Here is a 9,535-nt window from a genome sequence, read left to right as displayed (position 1 = left end):
ACTGGGCTGCCCAGGGGCAGGACCAGACCCACCACCTCAGCCTTTACCAGTCAGAGCCCACCTAAGGGCAGACCAGGGGCTCCCCCACCCCCACACTTGTGCACTGTCCGCACTCAGAGAAGATAGGGTGGGGGTCCTGCAACCCTGACCACGTGCCCATCAAGAGACTGTATCATCCAGAAGAGCCCACTCAAACCAGGAGATGCAAGGAGACCGCCTTCTCTTTGTCCATCCGGGTGCTCCATGCAAGTCCACGACCTTGGTATGTGTGGCAGCTCAAATGGGATTAAGAATTGGTGTCATTAGCACCATGGGCTAATTACACTACCCCCAGATTAAAATTAGACAATGGAGTCATTCTGAGGTTCTGAGCACTTGGAGGAGAGTCTGCAGAAGGAAGAAAGGAAAGCCAGAGAACATTGTCTCTAAGGCCTTTTGCAGAGAGGAAAGCTTAGGGGCATGGACCAGCAGGAGGCCACAGCAAGTCATGAAGCCCAATCCTGCTCACAGAGTCGGGCACCCGGTGGGCAGCCGAGCTCTTCCTTCTCCCAGGCCTGTGCCGAGCTAGTCTGGGGGAGGGTGGTGGGCCATTTACGTAGGGTGGGGGTGGCGCACTCTGCATCTGTCTGCAGTCTGTGAGCAGGATGGGCTGTCTGCTTCCTCCGGCATGTGCAAGAAGGGCCCTGTGGCCCACATGCTGGGGCAGGTTAGGAACGCTGTCTGAGGTGGAGACGGGTGCACAGGTAGATAGTCAGGGATGCTCAGGAAACCAGCCCCTGCCAGGGATGAGGAAAGCAGGACTGGGCAGGCTGGGGCGGCACGGAGCAGGAAGGCCTCAGGCAGAGCCCAGGGAGGCTGGGGCTGGGGTGGCCTGCAAGCCATCCTGAGTGGAGGCAGCGGTCAGGCCTTTATGTGGCCATGGCAATCAGTGAAGCAGGCAGCCCCTGGGGAGTGCACGAGCTTGGGCCACGCAGCTCCCGTCCTAGGATTCCTGGGAAGAGACTCAGCTGCCGGCCACCAGCGGACAGCATTCCTGGCAGGGGGTTTGGGGTTGGGGTAATCCGTGCCTCTGTCCTAAAGGGGCCACAGCACACATCACAGCTCCATGAGGGGCAGGGGTCAGTGACGAGGGGAGGCCGAGCCCTTGGCAGAGGAGGGGTGAGCCCGGAGAGGGGAAAGGCTCTCAGCCTGTCCCCAGGCGTGTCCAGCTGATGGGGGAGCGGAGAGCCCAGCCTGGAGTGAGGGCAGCACACACCAGGCATGTGTCAGCCCTGCCTGGGCGAGCAGGTCCTGATGCCCACATAGTGTCCTACGACGATCCTCTCTGCAATTCAGTGAACACCTCTAAGGTGCCTTCCAGCATAAACAACCTCTGACTCCTTGACTTAATCCATAGCATTTAAAGGATCTGGGAACAAAATAGATGTGCTCTAATGGGTCCGAATGGAGTATTTTTGCTCAGACAACGCACAGTGTATAACCCGCAGAATTTGTCTTTCCAAACCAATAGAAAGTCCACTGCTCTTGAAAGGAGCTGCCGGTTGTGCAGAGATGAGTCTAAATGCTGGTTTCTGCAGCAGAGACTCTCACACTCACAGGCACAGGGGGTTAGGAGTTCAACATATCTTTCTGGAGGGACGCAATCGAACCCATAACACACCCCCTCCTTGGGGGCAGCCTGCATCCAGTGATGGTCAACATGGGGGTGAAAGGCCTGGACTGCTTGCTCCAACCTGGGACGAATCCGAAGGGCTGTTCTAGCCACAGAGCTTCCCCTGTGGGGGGCTGAGACCTCCACTGTTGTCCCTCCACCCAGCAGGGCTGCCTTCTATCCTCCCACAGACGTTGATCCCAGGGCACTGCCCCCACGCAGCTCCCTGAACTCTATCCTCCGTCCCAGGGTGAGCTTCCTGGGGGACCCAACCTGCAGCAGGGGCCCGCCCCGTGTGGGGAAGTGGACCCCAGCACACCACACACAGCAGCCAAATAAGGGCCCCTCGCCCCAGCCATATAGCAAAAGCACACAAGCTTGTTCCAAGGATGATGCCCTTGCCCAGAACGTTCCAGCAACTGCCCCTAGAGCAGCCACCTCCAGATTCAGTCCATGAGCGGATGTGGGAACTTCCTTCTGTTGTCATGGTCCATTCCAGTTTGGTGATCTCCTGGCGTATAAACCTGGCGTATAAACCTGGACGACTTCTAGCCGTCTTCAGTTACTCATTCATTTCTTCATCCCAGGGAGACTTGCTGGGCTTCTGCTGTCTGCCAGGCTCACGCTACGCGCAAAGACATCCAGGAACTCAGGATCACAGCTCTGCCTTCAAGCAGCTCAAATTCAGGTGGGGAGAAAGACAGGCAAATGCCTGCGGTACAGAGGGGCCGTGTGACAGAGGAAGGCTGGGGGCCCGGGTCCAGGGAAGAGGGGATGGAACACAGATGGGGGCCCAGGAAGACTCCTCCGCAGCAGTGGCAGACGGTCCTGACGGATGATGCTCCTTCTGGGAAGATACTGAAGGTGCTCCTGACATGTCTTGGGAATGACAAGTGGTTGAGTGTGGCTACAACAAGGGAGCTCGGGTGGAGAAGCAGCAAGCAGGAGAAAAGGGAGGGCAGGCGCTCAGTCGTGAAGGGGCAGAGGTGGCGGGCGGCCGAGGAGCGGGGTGCCGTGGATGCTGGGGGCGGTGGAGAGTGCTAAGAACCGCCATGCTGGGCTGGGTGCTGGCGGGGGTGGGCAGTGAATGAACGGGACACAGACAGTAATGAAGAGACAGGAGGACGGGAGACACAGAGGAAGAAGATGTGTCCCCAAACCTGGCCCAGACTCTGAACATGGCCCTCAAGTCGCCCTGCATGTCCCTCCCAAGTGAAGGTACCACTGGAAACAGCCCCGGAGGTGAGTTCCTGGGAGGAACACACTGCTTCATGGGGACCCTCGGAAGAACTACAGTGTTTCACAGTTACCGGCACCGTCCTGAGCCAAAGCAGCTCTCGTCTGTGAATAGCAAAGGGAAGTTCCATGTCACATTGCCAGTCACTCTGCCTTACTTTTGGAATTGAGCATCAGAACCCTTAACAGCTGTCTGCATTCCCAACAAAAATATTAAAAGAAGTATTTTTCTGTTATGGAATTTCTGTCTCTGCTTTGCCAGATTCTTGATGTACATTTGTGACAACTTTCTGGGCTCCTAGGAAGGCTAAGGAATAAGCCCAGAAGGAGCGTTTAGGGAAGGACCAGGGCAGCATTACTGGTTTACACAGCAACAGCCAAGCGACGGCTGTCAGCCTGTGGCTGCCTCCTGTCCTCCAACCCCCATCACAAATCACCTTCCCGTTTTAAGAGAAAAAGTGGACATGAGCCCAACACTGAGATATCAGTGGGGAAAATTAGCCCACCCCATCTCCACTGAGAGCCCCCAAATGGGGACAGAAGTCAGACCTCTCACTGACCTGGGCCCCCTTTCTGTCCAATCTTAGATTTTCCACATGTCTGTAGCTGGAATAGTAATAACTCGGGATTAGAATGTCCCTGAGATAGTATTTAGTCCATTCTTTCACTTCATCGTACAGATGAGAAAACTACACCAGAAGGGGCAGGTACTTTGTATATAACAAGCAATAAAAATAAAATAAAATATTTCTAAAAGATTGATGAGTGCCTATGTGAGTGTAAAATGAATAAATGATTAAATTCCACGGGTTAGAAAATAAGTTGGAGGCAGCTCTCCCCACTCCTACTCAGGTCGCCCTGCAGTATCTGATGCTTCTGGTGGCTGTAAGGTTGGTGGGAGTGTCTGGCATGTCACCAGGAAAAGAAGGGGTTAAATAACTATTGGTCCCCTCCCCTTCCCTTTCCTGGTCCGGAGGTTTCATTTGAATCCTATTCATTCCACATGGGGGCTTGTTTTTTGAGTCAGCTCTGTCCTTAACCATCACTAGGTGACCCGGCTGGTCTACTGATGGAACTTCAACTCTGATCCATACATTCTGCTCTCAGACTTCTCACATCACAGGAATTGCAATCTCCACATGAGAGAGAGACGGTAAAAATGTTTCTGGTCACGTTAACTAATTTTACATTTTCAGAATTAGACAGTTTGTAGCCCAGGAAAGTGAAAGAATTTGAGGCCCTGTTTCAGATCAAATGCAAGAACACATGAGAAATCAGGAGAGGAAGAAAGAGGTCAGTAGCCTGAAGACAGGAAAATGCCATCCAGTTTTCAAGAAAAGGGAAAAGGTGAATTCTAAAAACAGATGAGCAATACTGACCGATTTTGAGCAAAATTCCAGTACCGAGTAATTTTTAAATGACTGGTGAAAATAGCAACTCACTGGGAGCTGGTGTGCAGTCACTGGGAGCTGATCTCGTTTCACTTTGATAAGGTCGTTTGGTTGACAGCCCTGGGGAAGGCATGGAGCCAAAACATCTTTATTTTAGCAAGAAAACTGTCCACATCTTTCCATGATTCTTTGTAAAAACAAAAGAAGCAGCAGCAGCATCTAGAGCTGAACAATGGCAGATGGCAACTGGTGTCCTCAGTGTGACAATAGAGAGGCAAAGAGTTGGGGAAAATATGAAAGAAAAGGTAGGAGAGACAGAGAATAGGATAAGAAGGACCAATATACGTACATCTAATAGGTTCTGGAAAAAAAAAAAAAAGTAGAGGAAATGAAGGAGAGCCAGTATGCAAAGGGATAATGAACGAATCCTCAGACACAGGAATGCAATCCCAAGCAGGATCTCCCATCGAGACACACCAGAGTAAAACCACAAAAGACCAAGACAAAGACAAGATCTGAAAGAAACAAGAAGGAACAGGCAGATCCCTTCAGAGCACAGGGCGCTGGGCGGACAGCTGACTTCCCACAGCCGACAGAAACCAGAATACGATGGAATATTATTTCCAAAGTGCTAAGAAAAAGTTGCTGTGGAAGTGAGACTGGCTATCTAGTGAAATTGTCATTGGAGAATGATGGAATAATAAAGATATTTACAGACAAATAGAAACCAATGAATTTACCAATAGATCTTCAGTAAAGGAAGTTCTTCAAAAGAAGAAAAATTGAACCCAGAAAGAAGGACTGAGATGAGTAAAGACATTTAGGGGGAAATAAAAACAAGGTGGAACTAAAATATTGGGCAAAAATAACACATACAGTTGGATAAGTGATTACAGTGAAAGCATTCTAAAATTTTTGTATGTTATGCAAAATGTTTGGGAGAAGGATAGAAAAATTGCAGAACTTAAGAAACTGAGTTAAGTATGTATGTTAGAATTTTAAGGACAACCACTGAAAAAATAGGCAAATTTCCAAAGAGCTAAGGAACAGAAATGGAGTTTATTTCAAAAGAATAGTGGAAATGGTCATTTTGCTTTATTATTTTATTTTTGAAATGGTAATTTTAAAAAGCAGGATAAACAAAGTACAAAATAAGATCATAGAAAAAATTCAAAATATTGATAATTATAATAAACATAAATGAACTAAACTTGCTAGTTAAAAGACAGAAGTCGTCGGATTGGATCTTTTTATTTGAGACAGCCTTATGCTGTTTACAAGAGACAACCCTAAAACATAAGGACTCACATTTAAAATAAACGGATGGAGAGAGAAATAGCAGGCAAATATCTACCAAAAGGAAATGAGTATAGTTATATTAATAGGAAAAAAGACTGTGTACTTCATAAGACAGCAAATATCCTACCCAGAGATGGAAGAAAGGTGTAACAGTGTCGAGCTAACAGCACAGCCTTGAAATAGATAAAAACCTATGCGTCAGGGCCCTGTTTTCTCATTCAATGAAAAATTAAATACACTGAATGAACAGCATTGTGAGGACTCAGGGAAATGCTGAATGTGAAAAGGAGTCATTAGAACAGAAAGTGCCACCTAGACTGGGTGGTCAACATTAAGATGAAGAACACCCACTGTGTGTGTGGAGAGAAGCCCTGGCCTGAAAGTCTAGCCACAGCAGGGCTTCCGAGAGCTTCTGGACCACTCTGAGATGGAGGACCCTTTGAGAAGATGATGAAAGCTACACATCCTCTTTCTGCCCCAAAACAGCACACCTGCAGAAAATGTCACAAATAATATCAGGGATTTCACAGCACTGCTAAAGGATGCTTCTGAAATTTTTCAGGGTCCCTGATATAAGGAGACGTAGGTTAGACACATAGAAACTATGTCATGGGAGGAATGTCTAAAGAGACTGTGCGCTTGTCTTGGAGAAAAGCTGACTTTGAGAGACACCCTCAGTTACTTAGCGGGCCATCGTGAGCCTTGTTCTTGGCAGTTCTAGGGGGCAGAGCAGAGGCCAGCAAGTGAAGCTCAGTCCCTCTCTAAGAAGACATTCCTACCGGGAGAGCATCAGGCACGTCATGAGGTAGGGCGCTCTCTGCAGTGGAAATAGTCCAACAGAGGCAAGGGGAGGATGCTGCAGAAGGGACCACTGGCTTCAGAGGGATGCTGGACCATGACCTCAAGCTCCCCTTCCAACCCCTTGGAATCCTATGGATCGAACAGAGGAGGATCATTTGTGGGAATATTCTTTCCTCCTTCCTTCCCTCCACAGCTGTTTTCTGAGCACCTACCACGTGCAGGCACCATTCTAGCTGGAGAGGTGTCTATGGTGTTTTGCCTCCAGTGATGGAAACAGACAAGGAACAAAATAATTTGGGAGTGATAAATGCCACAAAAAGAGTAGAGTGATGAAACAGAGACTGCCAGAGAGCTGAATGGGGAGCTCATCATTAGGAGGTCTGGAAGGGGATGATTTTTGAGCTGAGATCTGAGTGACAAGTAAGAGTCAAGCGCAGATGAGAGAGCTCCAGGGTCAAACAGCACAAAGATGTAAGGTGGGGCCAGCGTGGTGGAGCCGGAGCACAGGTGCAGTCATCAGGCTGTGGGGAAGTTTCCTTTCAGTCTCTGTTGGAACGACGATCATGTGTTGGCTTCAGTGAGACCCACGGCTTTGATAGCTACGATCTGCATAATCATTGAAAAAGGGGAAATTAGGCCCGCTGGCAGGCAAGCTGAGATAAACAAGGTTTCCGAGGGGACACAGATTATGCCAACAGGACACAAAAACAAAGAAACCTAGGCAAGGCCAAGAGGCAGCTGCAAAACTGGCTAGCACTCTCTCCCTAGGACCGCCTGGCAGAAGTACGCATGGGGCTCCTTCCCAAGATGGCCTTCCGTCCCTCCGTGCGAGCACTGTCCATGCTGTAGCACGCAGAGGAACCCAGCATGGGGACTACAGGAACGGTCTCATGGTTGCTTTGTCTGGGCTTCCACATAATCATAATGATTCTAGCCGGCACTATTCTTACCAGCTGCCAGGCGGTTCGCTAAGACTTTTACACATAATTCGTGACGTTGCATATTCAACATAACGCTATCAGGTGACTGCTGATATTACCACCTTCTCTCGGAGGGAGTGGGACTGAGCGCGAGGAAAAGCCATAAAGCAGCAGCACGGGGACTTAGACCACGTCTGCCCCAGGAAGGAGCTTGTGGGCGCCCTCGAGAGCAGAGTGGCTTTCAGCATTTTGAGCGCTAGTGAGGACGAGAGCCAGCGCTCCCATCCAGGCCCGACCCCTAAGTGCTTGCTCTTAATCACCACCTTTTATCACCTTTCTGCATGTAGAGGCACTAAGCGAATTTCAGCCCAAAAGCAAAATGCACGAGGCAGCCCTTCCTAGTGCACTCGCTCCCCAGAGCATTTACGGGATGCAAATGCAAACACACTCCCATTCCCAGCAGGCACTAATTGCTCTAACGAGAGAGGCCGTAATTCAAACACGCCATTAGAGTTGATAACCTGGAGCAAACACCTTCCTTCTGCTGTGCAGCTGCCGCAGTTTGAGGGTCTCTCCCAGATCCAGACTGGGTTGGTGGAGTCTCCCAGGGAGCCCCCCGATTTACAGATTCCCCACCAGTTGGTAGAACCCACGTGTCTGAGGCAGCTGTTGGCCTTTGCAGTAATCAAAACAAGGCTACTACTGGGAAAATAAGAAGCAGGAATTGTGAAAGTTCCATCAGTCAACAAAATAATCTTTCACTCAGTTTGGTTTTGCAGCCCTAAAGGGAACTCTTGTCTCCCCCACCGTTTGCCTGAAATATGACTTCCTCCTCCAAACACTGTCAGATAGTTTCCTTTAATGAGGCTTCCCTGCCGTCCTTGTTTAGAAAAGAACAGAAGATTTCCACTTGGAAAGGGAGTCAATAGTGGCAGGAAGAACACGGCCCTAGAACACGAATGATGTGGGACTGACTCCAGGCTGCGGAACTTCCCAACCTGGAGGTCACGGGCCAGTCAGTTACGCTCTCTGAGCCTCGGTTTCTTCATCCATAAATTGGGGTGAAGACAAATGAGACAATAGCTTGAAGTCACCCAGCACAGTGTTAACACATAGGTGCAGGAGGCCTGTGTCCTGTCACTTACCAAGCAGGCTGCACGTGTCCCTGCCTCACGGCGCATAGACTCAAGAACGCAGACATCAATCCTCTGGCTATTTTCCTCCTTCTCTGAAAACCAAGGATGGGGATTCCCTGGACTCCTCTCCTCTTCCCCAGTCCCCAACCCTGCTCCTTGGAGGTGACAGCTCTCTGTGGTCCTCCGGCATCTGCTCCTCGTGCTTCCAAGTTGCAGGGCTCAGGCGTTTTACCGTGTGGCTGCAGAGGCGGTGCGCAGACCCAGAACCTGGCGGATGTCCCAGCACAGAGGCCAAGAACTAGGCAGTCAAGTCTGTGCTAATCTGAGTCCCTACTCCCCCACCTAACCTCTCTGGCCTTTTCTTTCCTCGTCTGTAAAATGGAGACAATAATACCCATCTGTATTAGTCACGGTTCCCCAGAGAAACGGAACCAATAGGCTGTGTAGATATAAAGAAAGAGACCAAGAAAGTCGTTATAAGAAGTTGGCTCGTGATTATGGAGGCTGAGAAGTCTCAAGATCTGCAGTTGGCAAGCTGAATACCCAGGAGGGCTGATGGTGTGAGCTCTAGTCCAAAAGCCAGCAGGCTCAGATCCAAGAAGAGCCACTTTTTCAGCTCAAGTCCACAGGCAGAAGACCACCATGCCAGCTCGATCAGTCGGGCAGGGAGAGGTTCCTTACTCAGCCTTTCTGTTCTGTTCAGGTCTTTAGTTAACTGGACGAGGCTCGTGCACGTCAGGGAGGACCGGCTGCTTTTCTCAGTCTACCAACTCAAAGGTTGATCTCATCCAGAAACACCCTCACGGACACACCCAGGACGATGCTGGCAAATGTCTGGGCACTCCATTGCCCAGTCAATGACACATGAAATTAACCATCACCCCACCTCCTTCGGTTGCTAAGGTTAAATAGAACAAAGCACTCAAGCGCTTACGGTCCTACCCAGGGTGTAGGACTCAGCAACTCCACCATCCGCAGACCAGCCAGGACACGGGAACTTCTGATGCCCAAGATTGCCAAAAGCACAACACGGTGATCTGAAGGAGCCTAAAGTGATTGTCATCTCCATGAGCTGTAAGAAGAGCAGGGTGGTGAAGGCAG

General features: G+C 49.9%; 1 long non-coding RNA gene across 1 annotated transcript; it reads right to left on the bottom strand.

Moving 5' to 3' along the window:
• Positions 1-5,318: 5,318 nt before the first annotated feature.
• Positions 5,319-9,200, bottom strand: LOC139075646 (uncharacterized). The gene is made up of 2 exons (XR_011526258.1): positions 8,444-9,200; positions 5,319-6,984 (listed from the first exon to the last, which is right to left on the bottom strand). It is a non-coding gene; the product is annotated as an uncharacterized lncRNA (long non-coding RNA).
• Positions 9,201-9,535: the final 335 nt, after the last annotated feature.

The sequence above is a fragment of the Equus przewalskii genome, chromosome 14, assembly GCF_037783145.1.
Source record: "Equus przewalskii isolate Varuska chromosome 14, EquPr2, whole genome shotgun sequence".
Taxonomy (NCBI): Eukaryota; Metazoa; Chordata; class Mammalia; order Perissodactyla; family Equidae; genus Equus; species Equus przewalskii.
Note: the sequence above shows the minus strand (reverse complement) of the source record. Positions and strands in the feature narration are given on the sequence as shown.